An 11,597-nucleotide genomic window follows, 5' to 3' on the forward strand; every position below is an offset into this window, starting at 1 on the left:
TGTGGTTTAGAATTAAATAATGAGTCCATTCGATTTATGGAAATATTCAAAACAGGGTATCAAGACCCTGTCTTGGATAAAGAAACACCTGTTAAGTGAACATTGAATATTTTAAATCGAAAATTATCCCTAATCAAGGTCATCTAACTGATGGGCGATTGATGACCACCAGAGATTAGTGTGTAGTATGATTTACAACACCGTTTCTTATGCTGCAAGGACATGATGGTCATAAATCATTTGTACAGGTGTCAGTTTGGAACTGCACTGGATCGACCTATGAGAGTACTTTAAGAGATTTAAAATTGTCATAAGTACATTTCTCATTATAGCTATCGGAACTCGTTTCCTCGACCATGAGTGTTGTGAAGTTTTCTTGTTTGAGAACTAGTCTCTTTGATGTTGCCTAATATCTGCCGTAACTGGGGATCATAACGGGAACACTCGGGATATTAGGTCCTCTTAGTGAGAGAAACTTACAATGCAAGACTGGGAATGTCCCCCTATTAACAATAGGGAATGTGTCTTTGTTGTTTACAAGGCCGCTCGATGAGCGAGACTGTGAAAATGCATGGCCATGCTCAGATGGATTTTAGAAATCATCTGTTTATAGACAGTCGAACTCGGAGATCGAGAAAAACTTCTAAACGTAATAAGGATGACGATGAATCTTACCTTATAGTTCATGAAGAGACATTAAGCGACATAGGATATGGGCTATACACTATATGCACAATTGTCCGGAAGGACAAGTGGGAGATTAAAAGGAATGGTGTCCTTCCAACAAGTGTATTATTCTGATAGAGGGTTCAGAATTATTACAGAGCTTATTCTTCAGTAAGGTCAAGTGATTGAAATGCCTAGGTGGAGGCCGCTTCCGGTCAGTAGTATTAAGGTATAATTAATATTACAGCTTAATCTTAACTAAACCCTTCGGGTCAAACCCAATCGAACAACCGATCCGAGACGACGAATTAATCCGAAGGATTTAATGAGCCGACGGAGTTTTACGAATACAGACGTCGGATATCGAGCCTAGGGCGTCGAGGCCGAGCGTCGAAAAATCACAAGCGATAAGTACGAGCGTAGCCGTAGCATCACAATGGTCTAACCATGTCGATGCTAGGCTAGTTCGAGCTAGCATGCACCTAGCATGGCTAGGCGCAAGCCTAAGCACACTAGGTGTGCTAGGAACACCATCGCTGGCACTAGGTGCTGGCAGGCGTGCGTGCCTAGCATGGCAGCACCATCACTAGCACCAAGTACTAGCGTGGGTGCTTGCCTCGCATCACAGCACGCTAGTCGTGTGCTTGTGCCTAGGCCTATTGAACCATCGCAGCACACAGCCAATGCACCATCGCAGGCCTAGCACCACGCACAGCACCATCGCAATGCCAAGGGCTTCCGTGCGTGCGTGTGCATGTGCACCATTGCCCAGCACGCATGCTAGGGCCTTGCATGCTTAGGCACGTTGGCTGGGCTGTCTGTGCGTAGGGTGCGAGTGGCTATGCGTAGAGCGTGTGCGAGGGCTGCTAGTGTGTGCGAGGGATTGCGTGGGAGTGCTGGGGCCAGTGCCAGCATTGCGTGTACCAGCGCCCAGCACTAGCACGCAGCACCAGCACCAAGCATCACCCAGCACCAGCACGCACTGCCTGGCTGGGGATGCTAGGCAGCTGGGCAGTGCTAGCTGGCAGCACTAGCTGGCTGCCAGCCCAGCAACCTTGTGCCGGTTTGTGCATGATTGTGGGGACCAATCAAGGGCCTTGGGGGGCAAGGCAAATGGTCCCCCCACCTAACCTTGGTCATCACTCATTAGCATGTGATTGTGCCACTTGTCGCAATGTGATTAACTTAATTATTTATTTAATTTGGAATTAAATAATTTATTGATTTTACCAACTCCCCCACATTGGTAAGGTATTGGGAATGGGATAACCTTGATAAGGTATTGGGAATGGGATAACCTTGAGTGGAATTAAAAGGCAACTCTTGATTTGAGTAAACCTTGATTCGTAAAACTCATAGTTTTATTTGTCCGGGTCTCGACTAACCTTCGAGACTTAGGAAGCTCGGGTCGGGTTCGAGGGTACGATTCTGTTGGAGACCTCGTATTTTCGTGGTTCAAGTAAGAGCTCATAGTTGAGCAAAGAAAGCGTCAAAGGTATAATCTTTTATCCTTTCTTGTATTTAATTATGTTTTGCTTGTTAATTGCATTTATTATGGGGGCGGATCTTGGCGGGTTTCATTCCGCGTAGTGTGGGTCACTACGAAACCCTACAACTACGTGCTGTTAAGTATTTTTGTACTTAGATTATTTAGATTACTCCTAATTTCTAGTAGTTACAAGCTTGATGGTGAAAGCTAAAGACGGCGTTTCTAAGAATATGGAGCAAAAGATGTGATGGTGACCTTGAAGAATTGGATGCTTCAAGTTTCAAGGGGTCATGCTAGTTTGCCATGTGTCTTTAATTATCTTTTATATATTTGCTTATATATAATTGCAATATTAGATGCATGTTTAGGGTTTCGAATGTTGAATGATTAATTTAGTTTACTTAAATCAACCAACATAGAAACCCTAAGTCCCTATAATATTGAGTTAAAATTTGTTGTTCCAAAATGACACTTACCGAACTATAGAGAATAGTAATGGGCTATGCCAAAGCAAGGCATTACTACTTTCCTAAGGAAGTAAGGTATACTAGTATACGCGTTAGTTATGGTTAAACTCAACGATATCAGTAAGGAGTCCTTAGATGTCGTGGCAAAAGAGATAATCGTCAAGAAAGCATCAGATGCGACGATTTATCGAACCAAGAATAACTTAGAGCTATTATCAATTAGATTGCTTACCTTAAAATAATAAGTGTTAAGACAAGCCAAAGCATTTATCACTTATTAATTTTTGGGATCTTGGAATCGTTTTATTCTCGCCTAATTGGGACAAATTTATGAATGTGTGAATAGAACGTTAATAAGTTAATTGAAATTGCTAATTTGCATGTATTTCAATTCTTATTATGTTATCTTGATAAATTGTTATTCTTTGCACTTATATTTGTAGAATTCTAAATCAAATTATAATGTTTCCAACAATTGGTAAAGGAAATCTTTTGAGAATGGTTCTCAAATATAGAAAAGGCATTTCTAAAATACAACTTCTCATAAATGACTTTTATGGCTAAGTCCGAAAGGACGGTTGGAAACCATGTATTCAAAATACTAGGTAGTTTTGATAAACATGAAGTATTGAGTTGAAAACTCAATTTGTCAAAGGTTGACAAACAACATATCTTTTCTCTTTATACACTAATGAGTATGACTCATGAATGTAGTAATTCAAGTACAAATTAAAGGAAATAAAGAACTTTAATTTGTTTTATAGCGCATTAGATACTTAATTATGCTTAACAAAGTATAAAAGTCAAACCACTTAAATAAATGGTTCTTAAAGTTATGAGATGATGTATGATAAGAAATATAGGAAACAAGGAACAAAGAAAAGGAATACGAGATTCCAATTCTACCTGAGAGTTCATGTTATCGTAGTTAAACTTAGCAACTTATCTTCATAAGTATTAGATACTGCTTGAGAGTTCCACTTCCGAAGTGACCTCAAAACAAATGAAGTTAAGCTAAGTTATTGATTTACGAGCTTGGAATGAAGTAAGTGGTGCTACATCAGCTGTAAGGTCATCTGCTTTGTTTAAAGACCTTTTTAAGGTAAGCCTGGAACAAATACGGTTATTGTGTTCCATAATCAGCAATCATTTTGTTTACACACAGAAAGACTCACATTCAAAGTAAAGAACAGTAGCTGTTGGTTTTGTTTGAATGGCATGGTTGTTTAAGCCATAAGTCAAGAATGCTTGATTATAAACAAATATTTCCCTACCATAAACTCATAAGGTTCAAATCATGGACATGATTTGTGTTCCGACTATTTTTAGCAATGTCACATTAATAAGAACACTCAAGGCTCCATCAGATAGACTCTTGAAAGTTGATCGATTCAGAATCGTTCTAAGATAAGCAAGTCTTACTTTTTGAAACCGACAAAGAAAGGAGCTATTGTGCTAGGTATAGATAATTGACTCCAAAAGCTAAAGATTATTCCATTACTTCAATGTTTTCACAAGAATTTGAATGAATATGACTATATGCATCAAATATGAAATAAACTGGATCTTGAGTAGCTCATAAGTTCGGTGAAGTATAGAATCGACTTAGCAAGATATCAAAACGTCTAGATTAGATCAAGCGATGTTTGCTTGAGCCAAGAGTGATCATCCTAAGGTTATGAAATTGGAATTTCATAATCAGCTCCACAAAGAATATAATATCTTGGTGGAGACCTCAAAGTCATTTGGAAATGACTCGAATGATGATGGATCACAACCCTTCCTATAAAGTTCTTAAAGATATGCACAAATTACTAATGTAACACTAAACAAATTGTCGAAGCTAAGAAAAGACAACATATTCAGTTATGGATAGAAATAGTTTCTAGCGTCTTTTCAAGTATATGTCTAGGACTTTTAGCCTCAGTGGGAGCTCAAAAAATTCAACCTGAACCTACCCTGTCTTGACCTGGTTTTTTTTTAAAAAAAAGGAAAAATTAACAAGAATAATCCAACCTTTGGTTGGTTTCCCCAAAATAATCTAACCTTCCGATTATTCTTGAATAATCCAACCTTTAAGGGGTATTATCTTTTAATGAACCTAAGTGACCTGTTACCTAAACAACCGGTCATTTTATTTTTCTTTTCCTTTTTATTTTTTTAAGAATATCTTTTTAATTTTATTATTATTTCCATCCCTAACCTTTCTCACTCCCTTCTCCCTCATCTCCTCCTTCCAGATTACAACTGCCACCTTGCCTCCACGCCGCCACTGTCGCCACCCCTGCCCATTCCCCTGCCCGGCCCCGCCCCTTTTCGTTATCGCCATTTCCTCTCTCTTCCTTTTTTTTTTTGTTTCAATTCTTCACTACCATTTAAGCTCTTAAGTGTGAGATTTTGATGGTTAAATTAAACCTTAAAACTTTAGATCCAGAGTTTTCATGGTTAAATTTAACCATATAAAACCATAATTGAAATTTTGAAAGGTAAGTTTGGGGGTTTAAAATTTGAGTTTCGTTTGGGGTTTATAATTTGAGGGTCGTTTGGGTTTGTGGTGGTGGTGATTTGTGGTAAGGGTGGTGATTTGTGGTGAGTAAGGGTGGTGATTCGTGGTAAGGGTGGTTTTGACAGGTTTTGATGGGTGTAGGGTGGTGTTTATTGTTCGTTGTGGGCAGGGGTGGTGTGGGCGGAAGTCTTGAGGGAGGTGATGACGGTATGCTGATATTATATGGTTTATGATGTTCTTATGTTTTGGTGGGTGAGGATGGTGGAGGAGGCGGTGGTGATGACGGGCTGGTGATGATTGCATGATGTGCGTGACTATTGTCGACCGGTGGGTATTTGTGTAGCGGCAGGTTGTGTTGAGTGGTGATGGTGTCTTGAGTGGTAATGTTAGTGTGTTGGGGTGGTTGTAGACTTAGCTTGTAGAGTTGTAGGTGCTATTAATGGTGGGTAAGTGGAAGGGATGTGAGGTGGTCATGAAGGAAGGTGGTGGACTGGTGGTTATGGAGAGGAGAGATAAAGAAGCTGATAGAGGAAGAGAGAAAAAAAAAAAGGGATTTTTTTTTTATTTTTTAATTAATTATCAGAATTTAAAATTAAAATTATTTTTTAAATTAAAATTATTTTTTAAATTAAAAATAAAAAAAATAGCAAATAAGAAAGTAACACATGGCTTAGTAACCGGCTTGATGGGTAGGGTGACCTACTAGGGTTGGTAGGAGAAAATGGGTAACAAAGGTTGGATTATTCTAGAATAATCAAAAGATAGGATTATTTTGGAAGAACCGGCCAAAGGTTGGATTATTATTGTTAAATTTTCCTTACAAAAATAAAGCTGTAATTTGTTTAACCTGTTGTGTCAACCTTTAAAACTTGTGAATATTTACGCTTAATCAACATTCAATAACATAAAATGCAAATTTAAAGCAAACATATTTGTAGTGCTGCTGCATAGTTCATACAACAATTTAAAGTAGGAAAACACGTCCAAAATACTTCCAATAGGTGGAAAATAAAGGTTTAATCTAGGAAACTCAAATAACATGTCCAAAATACTTCCTAAGCTTTCCAACAGCAACTAATTTTGAAGAAATAAACTAAAAATTAGATCTGACTGCCCATGGCTGCTGCTAAACTTTGAGGTGCACTCTTCGGTGGGCTTTGTGCACTCTTCGGTGGACTTAGTGTATCGGCGAAAACAAATCGCAATGAACTGAAGAAATGCTGAAATAATATAGCAACATAAACAATAAACAGATTAAAACACAACAGAATTAAGTAAAGAGAATGGAATTTACTAGTAAATTACCTTGAGAATGATGAGATGAAGATTCACAAGCTTGAATCAGCAATTTCAATGGAGAAAAATTGAAAATGGCGTAAATGAGAGAAAAGAGAGAGGAGAGAGAAAGACAATGAGTGAGAGTAAATGAGAAAGAGACAGCGGCGTGAGGTGAGGATGAGCTTTAGGGTTTTAGTCATTCATTTTAGCCGTTGGAAACTTAGAATAACTAAGGCATAGATAATTTGGGCTTGGCCCATATTTCAAAATTAGGCTTTAAAGTTTGAATTAATTAAGTTATGCGGGTTAGGTTCGGGATTATCTGACCTGAAACTAAACCAATCAATTAAACCGGTATAGGCGGGTTGGTTTTAGGTTCGGATTACCAACCTAAACCCAACCTGTTTAACTTCAAGTTGGTTTCAGGTTGACCCAATTACATAAACGGGTTGAAAATCTCACTCAAAACCCGTTTATTTCAAGTTGGGTTCGGGTCGGGTTGGGTTAGCTTTTGCCAGCCCTAGAGAAAACTAACAAATATGGAAGTGTATATACATACATAGCTAGATTGGTTGAAAAGCTTACAATTAAATTCACGGCATTGATTTTAATTAAACCAATTCACTAATCGGAATGCTTATAGTCTTTTCGTGATTGTTCTAGCAAAAATTGTGCAAATGAATTGTGGCAAAATAGATATCAAAATCGCCTTCCCAAAATGAGATTTTAGGAGAGACTATGGATTTAGTCTAAGGGTTTTTTAAATCTAAATATTGCTAGATTTGAAAGCAAGCTCAAGAAATCCATTAGTGGATTAAGGGAAGCATGTAGGAACTGGAACATGTTTTCTCATAAAGGTTAGCTTATTGAGAAACACAGAAATTCTTTTAGATAAGAAGTTTAGTAGGAGCAAAAGTCAATTTTGTAAGGTCCAACAAGAAGTTTACGAACTCTATTGTGAAATGACTATCAAATGCTAAATTTTTAGATTTGAAGGTATATTTTTCAATAATGGACAAAGCTAAGGCGACACTTAGTACATAGTGGGAATTAAGATCTATTGACTAGACTTAATAAAATGTTTCAACGAGTAAAGGAATTTACCTTGTTAAACATGAAGGACCTGAAAAGGCTTTCAACCCATATGTATAAAACTAAGCAAATGTTTGAACTAAGTATAAGCTAGACAAATACTAAGTTAAACAAGAAAGACTCTAGTAGAGACTTTCAACTGTATCATATAGCACACAGTTTAGCAAGACTCGGTGAAACTAGATGAGCTAAAAGTCACATGAGTGGGATCAAATTGGGAATAGTTCTGCAATTGAATCCATCATGTGTGCTACGATATGGAATCGTCACATGACCTGCATGCTTAGAGCATGACAAGTATAAAGTACCAATCAACTTGAATCCAAGTAATGGATCATTAGGTTATGATCAAGATCCAAAGTACTTGATTAAGTAAGAGGATGAGTTCTTGATGCATGGAAACGAGTATAATTAAGTATTGATGTTGTGAGCACAACCTTAGCAAGGATTACATCCTTAATGAGGAAGCCATTTATAACCACGAGGTTAGATGCGTCGTGGCTTGAGAATGGCAACATGAACTTATGTCCACGTGTATTGTGCGAAAATTTAAGGTAAATTTCCATGGTCACAAATGACTAGGGTATCCCAAACCATTGTGAACTGGTTGGAGTAAAATCCAAGCAAAGCAAAATCTACTGAAATATATGTTGAGAACATTGTTGCCTTATAGGCAATGAAAGAGGTGTTGTTCAATGGATAGTTTGTTGTTGAACTTTGATGATTGTAGGTTGCCAAGTTGAAGATCTCAAATCATGGAAATGAGTGGGAGACATCACTTGGACAATAAATCCTAAATCACATATAATCCATAACATAGTCGAATCTTATCATCTTATTATGATAGTGTTCAATAATGAAGATGCTAAGATTTGCAAAGTAATCATAACTAAACCTATGCAACAAGTGAACCACAACATTCACAATTACATAAAAGAAACCAAGCATATTATATATGGGTGTGAATTCTATAAATGTTTTGTAATGAGTATTATTCTTAAAACATTTGGGAAAACCATTTATCATAAGATGAAACGTTAAAAAGTTTCATAGTGGAATAATATTCAACTTATTATTTCACAAACTATTTAATTGTGGTTAAGAATTAAATAATGAGTCCATTCAATTTGACGACATTCAAAATAGGGTATAAAGACAATTTCTTGGATAAAGAAACACCTATTAAGTGAACATTGAATGTCATATCGAAATTATCCCTAATTGAGATCATTTGAAGTTTGGACGACTAATGACCATGTGAGATTAGTGTGTAGTATGATTTATAGCATTTTTTCTTATGCTACTAGGACATGAATGTCATAAATCATTTGCACAGGTATGAGTTTAGAACTATATCGGATCGACTTATGAGAATACTGTAAGAGATTTAACAATCGTCATAAGTATATTACTCATTATGGCTATCGGTACCTCTTTCCTTGACTATGAGTATTGTAAGTTCTCTTGTTTGAGTACTAGTCTGTTTTGAAGTTGTCAAATGTCTATCGTACAACGGGGTTATAAAGGCAACACTCAGGCGGCTAGGGCCTCTTAGTAAGGGAAGCTTTACAATGCAAGACTGGGAATGTCCTCCTATTAATAATAAGAAACATGTCTTTGTTGTTTACAAGGCCTCTCAAATAGCGAGACTGTGAAAATGCATGGTCATGCTCAGATGGATTTTATAAATCATCTGCTCTTGACAGTCAAACTCGGAAATCGAGAAACACTTATGGACATAATAAGGATGACGATGAATCTTACCTTACAGTTCATGGACAGGCATTAAGTGACATAGGAAAAAGGCAATACACATACAACACATTTATCTAGAACGACAAGTGGGAGACTGAAAGGAATGGTGTCCTTCGAACAAGTGTATTATTCCGATAGAGGGTTCGGAATTAATTAGGAAAGCTAATTATTTAGTGAAGTCAAGTGATTGGAATGCCTAGCTAGAGGTCGCTTATAATTAATCTTACAGCTTGCTCTTGACTGAACCCTACGGGTCACACCCAATTGTGTAACCTAACAAAGGAGACGAATTAATCCGAAGGATTAAATAAGTTGATAGAGATTTTACGAACTCATGCATTGGATTTCAAGCATAGAGCGTCGAAGCCGAGCGTCAAACGTCAAGTCGATTCAACGAATCGAGAAGACGAGAAAATAAGTCAAATGACAAGTCATCGCGCAAAGACCTAGCCTTGCATTGTCCTAGCCAATTGAGGACTAGGCATCCTAGGCTAGCAAGGCTGATAGCCATGCTCTAGCCTCGGCCGCAAGCCTAGAAGCCACGCATGTGCGCTGGCCGGGCGAGCTGGCCAAGCTAGCTAGCTAGCTAGCAGCGCAAGCCTCGCAAGCATGCCTGCTGGCTCAGCTAGCAACGCTAGCGTCAGCCCGCAAGCATGCGAGCAGGCCAATGTTAGCAAAGCTAGCACCAACCCGCAAGCACGCGAGCAGGCTTAGCTAGCAGCCCGTTAGTGCTCAGCAAGCTCACGTGGGCTTGCGGCATGCTGGCAGGCCCAACCGAGGGTTAGGCCACAAGCTGGACGTGCCTTGGAGCCCAAGGCTTTGGCCGGTCAGCTTGAATTGACTAAGGGTCAGGTAGCGGCTTGCTTGCTCTCCAAGCGGAAGGTTTGTGGTTCTTACCTAACTCCTCCCTTGGATTGTCAGTTGTCATTTGCTTATTGTTTATGCTATTTAATTTAATTTAGAATTGAATTAATTGCTTATTTTCTCACTTTATCATTTCTCCCACATGGAAAGATGATTGAGGTTTTTGGGAGCCTTTGCTTAAAATACCAACATTGGGAGTTGGGAAATTTACACTTTGAGTTGAACTCAATAAGGCATCTCCCAAAAGTTTGAGAAAACCTTTAAGTTCATAAAACTTGAGTTTCTTTTGGTTTAGCCTTGTTTAAGCTACGAGGTAAGAACCTTGTTCGGGCACGTGGATGTGCGACGTAGGAGGGTTCGCACTTGCGGGTCTTGAGCTTTCCGTGGTTCGTGCTCGAGGTTCGTGAGAAGCACGCTTTAGGGGCAAGGAAGTCTTTTCTTTACTTTCTCTCTCTCCCTCTTTATGTGTGTATTGCTCTAATAATTTCATGTTAGTTTGTTTAGTTGTATTAATTATACATGCGGTCCAAGCGGGCTTTGGTTTTACGCGGTGCTCACGCATCGTAAAACCCAACATATACTACTCCCTCCGTTTCGCATTAGTTGCAACTGTAGGTTTGGCTCATACTTTAAGAAAACTATAGACTAGGCTTATAGGCTTATAATATAAAATATTATTAGTAAGAGATAGAAATAATAAAAAAAAATAAAAAAAAAGTAATGTTGGTGGGGTTGGTAGGAAAGAGAAATAATAAAATATTTGTGAAAGTGGGGTTAGTGGGAGAGAGAAATTATAAAATAATGGTGGGTCCTTTCCAAATATATTAGTGTTGCAACTAATATGAAACGGCCGAAAATGAAAAGTGTCGCAACTAATGCGAAACGGAGGGAGTATTTATAAAAACTCCTCAAACCCCTCACCTATTCTACGTACAATAAAAAGAGAAACCCCAAATATTTTCCCTTTTTGCTTTCTCCTATTTCACGGTCAACAAAAAAAAAAAGAGTTCGACGCCTTGTTGCAGACCAGCCACCACAGACACTGACGCACCACCACCGGCGACCCCCTGCTGCTTCTGCGGTCGTCCACCGACCAGCTAGCCCACCGTTTGCTTCTCTCTCTTTCCTTCTCTTTTGTGAATTTATTCCCAGTTTTAATCTTTCTTAAATTTTGATTTTTGAATTGTTATTATTATTGTTTACTAGTGTTGAATCACTCTAAAAGACTAAAAGATTTATGAGTTATATTATGTTTAAATTAGTGAATTAAATTTCAGATTTATTTAGTTAAGAAAATTTGGGTTTAAATATTCATTTTTCATGGGTTTAGGGTTTAAAACGTGTTAATTAAGTTACCTAATCATATTATGTTTAAATTATGTTAAAGTTTAATTAATTTGATTATAAATAAATTTTCAGATTATTAAAGTTTCAATTTTGGTTTTAAATTTTATTAATTTCATATTTTCAAGTTCTAATT

At 37.8% G+C, this 11,597-nt stretch overlaps 1 long non-coding RNA gene across 1 annotated transcript; it reads right to left on the reverse strand.

The window, feature by feature from the left end:
• Positions 1 to 6,028: 6,028 nt before the first annotated feature.
• On the reverse strand, positions 6,029 to 6,594 carry LOC110698379. Its single transcript, XR_002506740.1, has 2 exons — positions 6,434 to 6,594; positions 6,029 to 6,348 (listed from the first exon to the last, which is right to left on the reverse strand). It is a non-coding gene; the product is annotated as an uncharacterized LOC110698379 (long non-coding RNA).
• Positions 6,595 to 11,597: the final 5,003 nt, after the last annotated feature.

Source organism: Chenopodium quinoa, unplaced genomic scaffold, assembly GCF_001683475.1.
Source record: "Chenopodium quinoa cultivar QQ74 unplaced genomic scaffold, ASM168347v1, whole genome shotgun sequence".
Taxonomy (NCBI): domain Eukaryota; kingdom Viridiplantae; phylum Streptophyta; class Magnoliopsida; order Caryophyllales; family Amaranthaceae; genus Chenopodium; species Chenopodium quinoa.